This window comes from Bombus bifarius, unplaced genomic scaffold (assembly GCF_011952205.1).
Source record: "Bombus bifarius isolate JDL3187 unplaced genomic scaffold, Bbif_JDL3187 scf7180000008013, whole genome shotgun sequence".
NCBI classification, from domain to species: domain Eukaryota; kingdom Metazoa; phylum Arthropoda; class Insecta; order Hymenoptera; family Apidae; genus Bombus; species Bombus bifarius.
In genome coordinates, this window is record NW_022884389.1 from 326,695 (window position 1) to 341,485 (window position 14,791).

The 14,791-nt window shown below is 32.3% G+C and overlaps 2 protein-coding genes and 1 non-coding gene across 3 annotated transcripts in view; 2 read left to right on the forward strand and 1 right to left on the reverse strand.

The window, feature by feature from the left end:
- LOC117206900 (class A basic helix-loop-helix protein 15-like) overlaps positions 1-14,791 on the reverse strand; it is a 258,718-nt gene that overhangs the window by 168,621 nt on the left and 75,306 nt on the right. The window lies entirely within an intron of this gene.
- The window catches only part of LOC117206901, a 283,190-nt gene that overhangs the window by 115,032 nt on the left and 153,367 nt on the right, over positions 1-14,791 (forward strand). The gene's annotated exons all lie outside the window — the stretch shown is intronic.
- Positions 6,698-6,779, forward strand: Trnas-cga. The gene has a single exon. It is a non-coding gene; the product is annotated as a tRNA-Ser (tRNA).

Here is a 14,791-nt window from a genome sequence, read left to right on the forward strand (position 1 = left end):
GTGGCTGTATCCAAATAAATCTACTTAAGTATCAAAAACTTTTCTTGTTCTCCTTCTTCTTGATTGCATATTTATATTCACTGATATAACTGAGTCTTTGTAATTAACAAGTAACTTCTTGCTAACTGTTATAACACACAGAATAAACAAGAAAACTTTATGAAAATAAAATTCAGAGAATGAATTTTTATTAAACTTTGTATTCTAATTTCCATTTGTATTTAATTCAACAAACTTTATTCCACTTCAATATGATTATAAAATATTTATTCTGTGTACATTTTATAGGAATTAACGCAATATTTCATGTTCCTTTAATAGTAAGGAAAACGTTGTGAAAACCAGATGAGACTTCTTAGAAACGGAAACATTTTAGAAAAACTTCCTCTCATATGTTCTGCGAACACCTAGACATTAATAAATGATAAAAATTAATTCAAAGATCCAAGCGTGGTATTATTGTCACTGATCCAAAGAAGATGTGTGAGATCATGTGACATCCTAAGGAGAAATTAAAATAATAATGCATGTAAATGCAAGAAATAAATATATTCAATACAATGAAACGATTCGATTCACAGTGTGTATGTAACTGACATAAATTTATAAAACGTATTGTTCAAATGTTCCTTACACATGTTCGGGTTCAAATGAAAGAGTTGTAAAACGTGACCATTTGCCATTTCTTAACAATTCCGACTAATTGCAATTTTTTCAAAATATTGTTTACTACCGTCTAGTAAACTAATGCTTATAACGTCTCAAAAAAAAAAAAAAAAAAAAATTGGTGCAATTTTAAAAAAGTTATTTTGTTTTAGAGAGTGTACGAATACTTTTGTCCCCACCGTATATCGATAATATATTAATAATATTCTTATTAGTAAGAAAATAAATTATCACATATACAATAAACAATCGAAAAATAATACTCGGATAATAATTTTTAAAATACGTAATAATTATTTAAAAGATCAAATAATTTAACAAGTCTCATTTTTATTACGAATCCTTCAATTATTTTAATTCTTATAATCTTTCTTAATCTTATAATTATAAGCTTTTTATAATACAAACTGTGCTCTGTATAAAATTTATATCCCCTTCTATTTAAAAAATTGTTTTCTCGCGTTTTTTTTGGCAATTATACACGTTGTTCGTCATTTCAAGTCCTTCAGAATCTTAAGAGCTCGTTAAGATTCCAACAAGGGTGAACGAGAATCGATCTCTTTGTTTTTCTCGAAGGTGCACTTTCACAATTCGCAAGCTGGAGAAGCTCGTTCGTTTAAGGAGCGGGGAGGAAGTAACAGTAAATGTATAAAGATCATTGATATTCCTTTAATTGGATGGAACGCGTTGTTTTCGTCGTTCGGATTCTTTTCATCTGGCTTGAAAGTATACCGTTGCCTGTTCGTGAGAGAAGTGTGTCAGAATGTTTTTTTTTTTTTTTTTGTCTGTTAGTGAATCGAAAGGTTTGATCAAAGTGCATTACAATTTCGGTTCCAATTTCACGCCGCCAGAAGCTCGGATATATTTATTCATACAGATTTCGTAAGTGAAGTGTACATTTGCATATAGGGTTACAGATGTGGAGAATGGCTACTGAATACAATATCGTTTAGAAACAATGTCTTGGATTTAGCCAGGTTCTGATATACTGGTATACCATAATATATGATGACTTTCTTTAATAGAATTTTAATTTTAATTAAATCAGATTTTAGTTAAAATTTGGGAAGTTTAACCGAAGCATTTAAAGAAATGTTAATAACATTAAAGGTTCTAATCTTTAATGTCTAAAGATTTTAATCTTATACGTTTGAAGATTTTGATATCTAATCTTATAACTTATCTAGTAACTTAATTGTGGACTACGGACATATTCTCAATTAACTAAATATCTGACATTGATTACGTTTGAATTTGTATTTTTTCTTTTTTTTTAGTACATTATTCCATTAATGCGTGATATACGAGACTCCGAGAAACCAAACTGACCAACTCCGCTTCTTGTTAATTAATTAATTGGTAACGTCGTTGCATCACTATTTGCATCACCCGATTAACGTTCAATTCTCAAACAGCAAATGACGCAACTCGTACAAATTCATCGACGTTGTAAGGAAACATTCGAAATAAATAGTGGTAAATTCTAAAGTAGCTTTAAAAAACAATGTTTATAACATCATCGTTTTGCCGTATTTTTCTATTTGTGTTGATCAACGTGGCTTTCGAACGTGATTGTTTAGACAGATAATTTATACATTCGAACAAATAGATTCAACCGGCAAGAGTGCATTTAATTAGACACTAGCTATAATTTCGTTCCAATAATTACAGTTCGAACGAATACAGTTCCACTGTACGGCAATGAAAGCGTCAACTAACACAACGAAATTGCCTTGCACTATTCAAATGGCGAAAAAACGGCACATCGCGAGATCGGAACACCCGTTACGTACCGACACGCATGCCGTTGCACTCCGCGCGGCAAGGACGCAATCTGGAACAGCCGCAAACGGACTTCACTGCTTGAGAGATCGCTGATTGTGACTGGTTGCTGACCACATCTTGCACGTCCGGATTCTACAGAGAATAAATGCATAAACGACACCACGAGAAAGTCCACTATGTTTCTCTGTTCTGTTTTTCTATCCTAATGCTTCTAATGCGTTACATCAACTGTTTCTTTTTCATTTTCTCTCTTGGTAGCTTCGATTAATATCCTGTTTAATATCCGGTGTCCTTCCACGCGAGCATTTCGTTATAGAGTGAAAAATATCGGTCGTTTGTACATGAACGAAGAATCGATCTTCATGGTGAATTACGGTGACTCGCGAATACTATGCAAACACACGGGATAGGCGTAAATCATTCCTGGACGATCCATGAATGTTGCACACGAATAGATTTTACGGCGCATGCAGTGGCTACAGAAAATATCGTGGCATGTTAGTTTGTTGACTCCGATATATTAAATCTCGTATCATTTTAATGGAGCTTTTATATGAGTGCAAAAGTTTGATACTACGAAGATGAAATGTTGTAAAGAAACGCTTGATTGGACGATAAGGACGTGTGCAAATATGTACTTTTTGTAGCCACGGTAAATTCAACGATATAATTGTGTAGATTTTAATTACGGTATGCAACGCTTTGTTAAGTTTGTCGATTTTAACTGTATTTTAGAGTTGAGTTGGGTTTTCGCGTAGCACGTCTAAATACAACCGAGCTTCGTGAATTTTTCTTCGGACAACTATCGACAATGTAGGATCAGACTCTTTTGAGACGTAAGGGCACATTCAATTTTATTTTTTATTTTATACAGAAGAGATTCGTGAAAAGGTTTTGCTGTTTATTTCCTTAAATAATAATACAAAGCAATTTAGAATGTTCTAAAGAAATAGTACGTATATGTTTATACGTAACCATTGTATGGCGAAACGTCGTTGATGATTGGAATAGGAGCTCGAGAATTTTGGAAGTTGAGTTTTGCGCGATCAAAGACGTCCGATACAGTGCCATCGCAGTTGGAAGTTTCAACACAAGATTATGAAAAGTTAATTTTAGTAACAAATGAAGTAAGAAGGAAGATTAAAAGTTCGTTACGTTCGTTAATGTCTTTTTTCCTATAAAAAGGTTCAATTTAAGCCGTAGAAATTTAAACCGTGTATCAAACTTCCTACTCACACTCCACAATGAATGAATCTTTAGCAACTTTTTAATTTATTATACATCAAGATACTTCTTATTTCGAAAGTTTTCATTTGTAAAACTACACAAAAGGAATTTTTTGTTAATTCTTTTGTCAAATCCTTTTGTGTTTCATACAAGGTGTATTGTTACACATTTTTGGGAAACGGTAAGTTTCTCGCCATTTTCATAATTTTTTATAAACAGATCATATTACATGCTCTGCCTATGAATTTTCATTCTTTTCTCCCTCGCGTTTCTCACGATCTTATTTTTCCCAATGATTGTAACAAGCGTAGAATTGCGAGATTCCTTGCGATTTATAAGCTTCTCCAGCGTACAGTTAGTATGAATCATGTTTCGATGGTCCACAGCACCATCCGGCATCTCGAGTAATTCAATCTCAGCATTCCATAGTGATCATTCACAATAATTTATTTTAAAAATTCAGCAACTCATTCCTCGATGAATATTATCATAAGATTAATATTATCATTAATTATCGTTAAAATTAATATTATCTTTAAAAAATTTTGAATTTGTAAACATAAGAATTTTAAATACAGATGTATATCCAAAAATATTGGAAATGTAAATGTTTGTTATAAATTTTTATTAAAAATATGGTTCTTCTACAAATTGGAAATTATATACACATACGTATACATAATAAGCTGCAGAAAAAAATGATATCTTTGTTCCTCAAATATCTTCTCCCAAATTAGATAGCATTAAAAATATTTATTCGCAAAGAAATCCCTTAAATTTTTATAGAATTTTAGAGAGAACAAACATTTTTTTACTGAGTGTACTCAAATAATTCAATAATCCTTTAGTCGTTAACTTTTAACGTTTTACGTTTAATGTCATTTCCTTTGAAATTACGTGCAGATTTTTACATTTATTAAAACTTCTAATACAGATCTTGCATATTATCTGAAACGTTTCTACTCCAACTTATTTAAAAAATTTCATTTTTCACAGTGAATAGATCAAGAATTATGGAAGAAGTGACTTTTAAAATTATAATCATGAGAACTTTTTAATTTTTGCAGCGATAAATATATTTCTTTTAAAAATCAGCTGTTAGATATTAATTTATAATCATTCGTTACCAATAAATTCGATTCTGTAGCTTAACAATTCGATTCATTATGTTAAAAGTTACATAGAACTCAAATTATTAAATGTTCTTTCCTTCTAGACACTATCCTTCGTTAATTTAACCGGCTACCTTTATTCATTTTGTTTTTGCGACTCGTGAGCTTTTTTGTTATCGTGCGATTGCTATGAAAATAAGTTTACTAGGAAATGTTGAATAATTTCCAAATTTATTATGATTTATTAAAGAGATCTGGGCGAATATAACTAGATATCCTTAATCGTGTTCCTTCGTTTACCTTGGAACGAAATTTCTGATACCAGTTTTTTTCCCAATAAACAGTTTTTTTCAAGGTTACTTTCGATTTTCAAGTTTGATGGTTTTGATTTTAAATCTGTTACTGGAGACCCGTTGTTCTTTTATGTGTCTTAAAAATATCAACAAGTGTGATAGAAAGAAAATATTTTTAAAACGGCGATTGAGAATTTATTGTTTATAATTTTTATTCACTGTAATTTATAAATATTTACTTAAGGAAAAACAAATTGTTTAATAATAATCGCACGATGGTTTTATTATTAACTACCAGTAAATTTCCTTAAAAAACTAAACAAATTAAAAACATATAAATTTTCAATGCTATTTTATAATACATCATCGAGAATATACAATTGTATTCGATATATTCTGAGCGTGTAAGGAATGTAGATACATACATATACAATTCGAAAAATGTGTTAAGGTTGAGAAGCAATTAGCAAATAGAAAACTAATTGTATACTATATTGAATAAACTATACCTAACTTTTTACGAACTTTATTATACATTAATGCTGTACAGCTTTATTACTAACATACTTTAAATGTAATTCAACGATATAGCTTCTATATTATTTCATATCACTGACTATATTTTACAAAAATAATTTTAATAAAATTCCTACGTCTTTTCTCTAAAATCTCGAAAGTACAGGCATATATTAATCAAAAATTTATTCTACTAAAGAATTCAAGAAACAAATCGCTCGATGACAAAAATTTCCTGTCCCAATTAACCGTTTAATACAAGCTTCAATCAGCAGAATTAAGGTAGGTCATGCAGATCTAATCTACCCATACTTATCAGATAAACACGAAGCCTAATCAGTGAGTCATCTTATGTTCCAACTACCATCCAGCACGTTCTATTAGAGTGCAAAAACTACAAAATTACTTGCGAGAAGAATAGGAACGTATATATGAACATTCTAATAGCTTCTTGACTATTACGATTTATCACTGAAAATGTACTTCCTACTGGCATGAATTTTCGTTTACTATATGTGTATATACGCCATAACCACTATAGTATTCTATGTAAATTTGAATTTGCTATTGAATGGAAGAAGATAAGTTTGAATAAGTCGATTAGCGTGATGCGATATATCTAGGTTTAACACAGTAAAGTCTCAAAAATTGAGAGACGTAACAATTATCAGAGTCCGATTATATCCGAAATTTTGGCTACGAATCGACTCTATTTCTGACGTACATATACGAAATAATCACTTGAGGTATAAAATTCAAAGGAAAACTTAACGAATCTTAGGCAATTTTTATTCGCATCAAAAATATACCGAAGATCGTAAATTACTAAATTTTTAGTTAACGATTTCTACATGATCAACCACATAATGTGCTTCAACGTTGAAACAATGTTAAAAACAATTGAAAAAAAAATTAAATTTCCATGAAGAATTAACAAACTGGAGGTCTACAAATTTTTAACGCTACTTTGCATCATGAAAAATATATAAAATCGTTCGATGTTTAAATCAATAAATAAGAAAATTGATATATGAAGTTGTGATTAGGGGTGGTTTGCCCCAATTTACCCTCTGTGCGCAACGAATGTACAAGGGGTGAGCAGCCGTGGCCGAGTGGTTAAGGCGTCTGACTCGAAATCAGATTCCCTCTGGGAGCGTAGGTTCGAATCCTACCAGCTGCGAATATTTTTTTTCCACCCTCACACACCCCATTTAACTCGAACCCCTCCAATCGATTCCTTCTTCGGGTATAATCAGCCTTCCCTCTGTAAAACGACCGGGTTTCACTAGAACTCGACGACCGATCGTCTTTCACCATTAACTTCTTCGTCACGCGTATGTACTTTTACGATTCGAGCACGTTCGTTCTATCCACTCGAAAGTAAAGGCAGAAGCGGCGGAATTAGTGAAAGTAGTAAAAACACCGTGAAGGAACAAGTCCGACGCTTGAAACTGCGTCGAATTGTTCGTAAGCATCAATAGTAACATTATGTTAAATTACGTGTGATTATGGTGGTGCGCGTTTGGATTTAATTATATAGTCGGTTTTTAATGGTGGTAATTATGGTAACGCTATTTTATGGAGGAATGAATGGTAGGTTGTTTGAGGAGTTAGTTATTAGTAGACTGGATGCTTATGTAGTTCTGGGAAATTTCAAGACGCGAAAATGTACAAAATGTGCATGATTTTTAAACGTATATATAGTATAAAATGTAGAGTATCGAGGTTATGATATTTAGAGGATGAAGTAAATTTTTATCTAGGTCGTGTTTCTTTACTTTTGTTCGTAAAGGTATGAGATTGCGTAGACGTTCAAAGTATATATTTATTACTGTTAAGCATTTTATAATTTCATTTTATTATATTTGATTAATTATTGCATGGATTTTAATGAGCACAAATATTAATTTTAAAGCAACGTGATCTATGCTAGCTGTCTAACAATGTGCTTCAAAGTTATTACAACAAATTATACGAGTGTCGTTGGTTTAAAATAAAAAATTAGTATAGCTTTTCTTATTCCAATTATAATTTTGATTTAATAAGACTGTATTTCTACTGCACCTTTAATTTTACGACTACATCCGTGTACATTATAAAGTAGTAAAAATGTTTATTATAGTCAATAAAAATCGATCGTATAAAAGTGTTCCAAAGAAAAAATTCTCATAGACTTCGTTAAAAAAGATGAAATTTATTAACGCATTTTTATTCAATTTAAATTTTTATTCAATTTACTAAATCGTTAATATCTACATAAATCAATAACAATAAATGCAATTAAAGTGCAAGAAAGAATTCTAATTAAAAAGTACATATATTAATCATCATTTGGATCCATATTATATCCTTCGTAATTCTTCCACATAATTAATGGAAAGCGTAGGCAAATTCCAATTAAATTGCATCGTTACAAGTATCAAAGAAATCATAAGAACATTCATGTATATCGTTCTTTTGTAAGCATGTTCTCAATCCGGCACATATTTTACGTCACACACACGTGTGTTGTAAAATTATGCTTAATATGCTTAACAATTAAAAATTGGTAATTCAACAAAGAACGCGAAAAGTCGGCCCACGGAATGTAGTTATTTCTACAATAGAAGAAGGAAATGCCGGACTGGCAATTTGTTTCATCACTTTCTCTCTAATTTGTTTTGCAATCGTCGACGTATTTAAACAGCTTCCTACATTCCGACCCGCTTAAATACCCACTCATCGAACCATTATTAATCCCTAGCGTGTTCAATAATATTGAAAAGAATCTTCATAAAATATTTATTTTTCTTCCTGATAAATTAGTTGAATGGTTTTGATTTCAAAGTGAAGGAAATAATAATAAGTTCTGAAAGAAATTAATTTTAGAATTATCTACATAATATTTGATCAGACTACTAGAGTAATGTAAAAATTGGTAAGTAGGTATTTTAAATGACAAATTGAAAGTTGAATATTGTTTTTAAAGTAACAATTATAAATTAAGTGGTACAGATATATATGTATACAGTGGAAAAGAAAACAGAAAGAAGGTATAAAATAAATAGGATACGAATAAACATTATTTTTTATTAACTTTGTTTGTCTTTATAAACACAATTTATTATCAACATATTCTTTGAAATAGACGACTATCATTGACTTGATAAACAGTCAGATACATAAATATTCCTATTATATATTTTTTGAATAAAAAATAAAAAATTTTAACGAAAAATCAATACCTAATATACATATACCTGAGAATATTATTTAAATTCCAAAGCAAGCAATATATATTCAAAATTACAGGATCTTGTCTCTTCTAATTACTTCATCATTTCCATCGTTTGCCAAATAAGAACAGCGATCATCTCCCATAACAGTCACAAGTTACATAGAAATTCAATCCCGCACGATTATTTAAGTTAATGTTATTGATAAAATTGTAGAAGTCACGAGTCGTAAATTACTACTAATTTTCTTGCATAAGAACAGCAACGTAGGCAATGAATCAGTCAAAAAGTTTGCAAACAAATTTTACAAACTACAAACGTACAAACAACCTAATTATTCTATTCAACGTAACATCTTAAAGGTTTAAGAGAGAAATCTACGTATAACCTGCTTGTCAATTCAGTAACTTGTATAAGAGCAGCAAGTTCGATGATGAAACAAATAAAGTTCTACAAGTAAATGTTACAAATTACAAGTCAGCTGATTATTGCGAAACCATAAAAAAAAAAAAAAGAAATAGGTGTACAACCAATGATTTGCAATGCGCCAGTTCACTAACATTATTAGTCGGTATATTATTATACCATACCGATGTTAACCAAAATGAATGCCTGTGAATTGATCATCGGTCTCATGGCGAAAAAACGTGTTTCCTTCTGACCAGAAAAGGGTGGCCCGGCTAGGAAAAGTAGATCAATTAACAACAAGCAATTTCATTCATTACGTGGTTGGATACGGAATGCGACTGGAACTATTAAAGCTGCGAGAGTTAGCCGCGACGTTTTGCTTTTGCCAGACGACCGGCCATTTAACGGTCCGCTATAATTGAGCACGATGAAAAATCCCGCTCGAATTACCGGCCGGATCTTCTTTATTCATTGATTATTCGCTTCTTGCTGCGTTTCTTTCCGCGAACTCACCTGAATTCCTAGATAATTCGCCGGCCGTCGCGATTGGCAAACCGCGATCGTGGTTTCGACGTGTATCGTAGGCGCGTAAATGTCATAATCGCGGCTATCGCGGAAACGACGTTTAAACGTTGCTACGTTAATCGTTGCTGAGCTATCAAAGCGAGGTTCTTTACCTACGAGGAAATACCTGTTGGCATTTCGCGTAGAAACGATGGCTATCTTTGTTCATTTATGCTTTTTAAAAAAACTACGTTTCGCGTGTTTTACAAACACTTGGGCGGAGAATCAATTCATGAGACGCGAATATGGTAGTGGCCACGTCATAGATTCAAGGAAAGTGTAGGAGTTCGTACGATCTCTTAAAGAGGAGCTGACAACAAGGTAACAAATAACATAGCCTCAAAAGGCGAAGATGTCTAATAAAAGGAAAAAATACATTTCTGTTAATTCTTTCATCATTTCAAGCTTTCATCATTTATTTATGTATGTGTATCAATAATATTTTAATATTCGATAATAGTATAATAAGAATGAATTTGTTGATAAATTAATAAAATATATAATATTCGGGTTATTAGGATATATTTTTATCTAAAATCTTTCACCGATTATTAGAATGCGAAAAGTTTGAAAAAATTCGTTTGCATTTTAGCAAGGCTTTTAGTGTCAAGAAAAGTATTCCTTGGCATTTGACGTGGAAAATGATGGTTATCTTTATCAGTTTATTTACACATTCCTCGGTTTCATGGAGCAAAGTGTAAATACTCTTTACTGGTTTTAAATGCTTGAGGTTAATTACCTGTGTATTGTATAGTGCTAGAAAAGACGTAAATGTGATTGATTCTTCAGAGTTCGTTAGAGTCATAAAATGGAAACGACAAGGATAATATCTCGTACCGTTTTATGAGCGTTATTCTCCTTGATGGATTCTTAAGATGAGTTACCGTAATGTATCAAATACATATAATATAACACATCAAAATTGATGTTTCCGAGTTGCGTCAGTCTTGAAGCAAAGCTGTGATATAGTGATAATAATGCCTATTTTTCTCTTGATTTTTCTATTGATAGCGTTTTTCTTTTTTTATGAACTGCAGTAAAATTGTTATGTAATTTATGTCTTTATATGTCTGAGCAATGTACGGTCATAAATTGACGGATTTAAAAATCCAAATAAAAGTTTATGCGTGTGATTCACGCGTCGATTCACGTTTATATTGCTAAAAACCTATTTGAATATGAAAGTCGAGAAAAGGACCGGTTATGGGCGCGTCGAAACTGTTAATGTTTTTTATTAAAAATTCGTATGTTACCAAATATAGATTCAATACTTTTTATTGATCATCTGTAACACCGTGGACAAAGTTTTATAACGAGTATCTTAGCTCTCAAAGATCGCTCTTTGTGCATTTTTTGTTATAAAATTATATAGATTCTTCTAGCTAATCAAGTCTTATTGTACACAGCATATATGGTAATTTTTATTATGCTCATTTTTTTCTCCGTTATTTAGATTATGCTCTGAATATTCCATCTACCATTAATACGAAGGCTTCCTTGCTACATCTACTTTCTTTTACAAATTCCAAACAGACATACATACGTATGTATGTAACACAATAATAAGCACAGGAGGTGGCAAATTGTATCTTATTGCATGGTACTTCGTAACCTTCTAATTGCATATCATGTAAAGCAATTTATGAATTATCATTTAATGTTATTACCAAAGATTCTTAGCATACGTTTATCACATTGCATATTCATTAAGGATCATGCGCCTTTCAAACTCTCTATCAGTAGCGTAGATAAATAGATACGCGTACGACATACTTTTTCGGTAATACTTATAATGCACATTAATTACAATTCGCACACTGTACATTATACACACGTAATTATAAATTATAATGTACATACGCACTATGCAAAGTTGTTAATTACGTATATATATATTACGTAATATATATTTAAATACTACGCAATATAATTTACAATTTCAGATTTTATAAAATAATTTTGCAACAGATTCTTCTTAATGATAAATTTCCATCACGATATTACGTAAATATAAACTAATAAAAAATGATAATTCAAGAGTTGGAATGGCGAGGACGATGTAAATACTAAAAACATAAATTTCCGACTTTCTTTGCGAGAAAGGATGTAAATTCCACGCAGAATATGGCAATGAAAGTTATAAACGTTAGAATAATTTATTTCAACTATTAAGACTATCTCAAGATCATAAAAAGATGAAAGTATAATTTTCAAATAAATCAGTTTAACCAACCTGATACATTTTTTATTATATATTCTTCTTTTAAATCTGTGAACATGATACATTCTGAAAATCTATGGCGTTCGTCCGATGAACAACGACAAAATCAACAGAAATGTGTCTTTTCTTTTTTCTTATCTTTATCGAAATTCTTCACTTTTTCCGTCCACATCGTTTACTATTTCAATTACGTTATAACGCAACAGCAGAAATTTAAACGCATTAAACCCATTAAACGCAACAAAACAATTTTAACGCCATGAGAAAGAAGCCAAGACGTACAACTTGCTAAATTGCCAGGATTCCGAAAACCACAATGTCTTTGGCACCATCAATCTCCATCCCAAATGTCTAGAACCATCGTGAGATTAGAATAAAACCTCACGCCAAATCTCCATACAATTCATCGTGGCGATCTCTAAAGAGGTTAACGAGCTACAAACTGCCTAAAATTCAGCCAGCAATTTTGTTCACGGAGCTCGTTGTCCGTCGACCTCGACCTTATCGTTCAAGAACAGGAAGTTCTACGAACTAGTCACGATTCCACGCTTCTCATACATATGCTTCTTTATAGTTCCCTATATCCGCTTTATAAGAATTTCTGACTATCTTTAATGAGTGTTTTGATTCGTTTTTTAAGGACCTCTGACTATCTTCGAAAGTTTGTTGTCCAATGAGTTCGCACCTACTCTTCGTCGGTATCGTTCACGACACGATTACAATGGACAGGTATTTTCAAGTTCAGAGTTCTCTTGATCCTTTTCTGATTTCTACTAGACTGCGCGTTATTATTACAAATTAATATTTTTATGAACGCAACTGCATAAACAGAAATTAAAGAGAGACTCGTGTTATCTGTTAAAAATGATAACTGTACTATCGCTTTAAAGCGATCACTGCTCGTTTAAAGGATAAACGATATAACTGTGGATCATATAATAGGAATTCATTAATTTCCCTCTCTGCCTATTATTTTCCACGCTCGCATAATAGGTAATCACATTCAAATTACCAGGTTTAACCAAGAAAGATTCACTGGATCGCATATTAATTAACATTTTATCGGATTAAATGAAGATCAGATAAATAAAGTTCCAGTGTAAAATAAAGCGAAAGTTAGAATTTTCCAGTAAATATAACGTGTTCTTATACCAATAGATAGTAGCGTAAATTATAATTAGTTCGCCAATTGGCACTCTCTGTCATTAACACGTCGACTGCCAGGAACAAAAGTACGAACAAATAAAAATCGACCTAAATAGAAATCTATATCAATTTTCACAAAAATACCTATATGTTTTCAGTAATCATAAAAAAGGAGAAAAATCTGAAAATCGTTACTTTATTCGATTTAATAGTTTTGATGTTCTAAAGACATTAGTAGCGTGAATTCTCAATGACCAACGTGACAGTCAACGATAGTTACATAACATATCAACAACCACGAGCCGTGATAGTCTGTCGTCTCCCATACACGAATATTTATAATACAACCAATCGACATCGTATGGATCGATATCGTCGATCGGTCGAAGGTCGAGTACACGACTTAGTCTGAAGAGAGCCGTTGATGGACTCGGTATCGGTCGGTGTGCTCGTCGGTTGCTGGTTAACTGTAAAATGGCGAGTTCCGCTATTCCGTTGGTCGGAAAAAGGACGACGAGGCGTCTCGAGAGGTGTGTGGGGCACCAAGGTGATCGTACGGCCTTGTGTCACGTGTTCGTCCATTAACGTCGCCTCGTATGTAGGCTATGAGCAAGAGACCGAGAGTTCACGCGTGTGCATCTCTGCCGCGTGGAAACCCGAGTGCTAGAGAAGTCGTACGTTTCTTCGTTTCGTTTGATTCCTTCGCGTCCCGTTTCGATCATATCCTTGGTGGAACACGACCACGCTCTGATGCGCTTTCACCGAGCCGTGTCGCGGTTTGCGATTATTATCATCCGGCTGTATTCATGCCCCTGCTGAATCATCTCACTACTTTCTGGGTCAATAGTCTCTCCACGCGATCACCTGAAGCATCTTGGAATTTGGTTGGTTGGCAGATCTAGACTTCCGTTGGTGATCGTTGATTGATCATTCAGTGGAGAGTCGTAAAGTATAGTTAGTTCGGTTGATGTTTCTTTGAATGTAAGGTGGCGGATATTTATGGAAATAAATGCGTCTGTACGAACGCAATTAGAGAAATAAAATTTGAAATGGAGATTTATTTCTTTGCAATATTACAGTAAGTTGTCTCTATCTTGGATATTCTAAGAAACTGGTGATTAGCCTGCCGATATTTATGAAAAGTAAGGAATTATCTTTGACATAGTATTATAAATATTATACATATAGAACGATAGATTATTCTAAATGTTACAGTATAACGAGTACTATACACTGTCTTAAATACTTGAGATCTGAAACAGCAAATATGCATTCTAGATCTCCAAGTATTTAAATACATAAAAATCGTAGTCCAATAATTAGGCTGTTGTAAGATATTCAACATATGGATACTTGAAATAAAAGGGATCGTGTAGATTGTGTACTTTAATTTCTGGTTTGAAGAAAATTCTGTGTTGGCAACATTTGTCTTAGCTTATTATGGGAAATCTCAAATTTCGCTTTCATGATTTAATTATGGCATAGTTTTGTATCGATGTACGAGTATATATGTGAGAAAGTACCAGGTAACGAGATACGCGAGCATAATCTATTTCTAAAGTTCCAAAATAAGCAGATCAATTAATAATCATAGTTTACCGGTGAATAATAGTTCGTAGCAAACATCATTTTAGAATA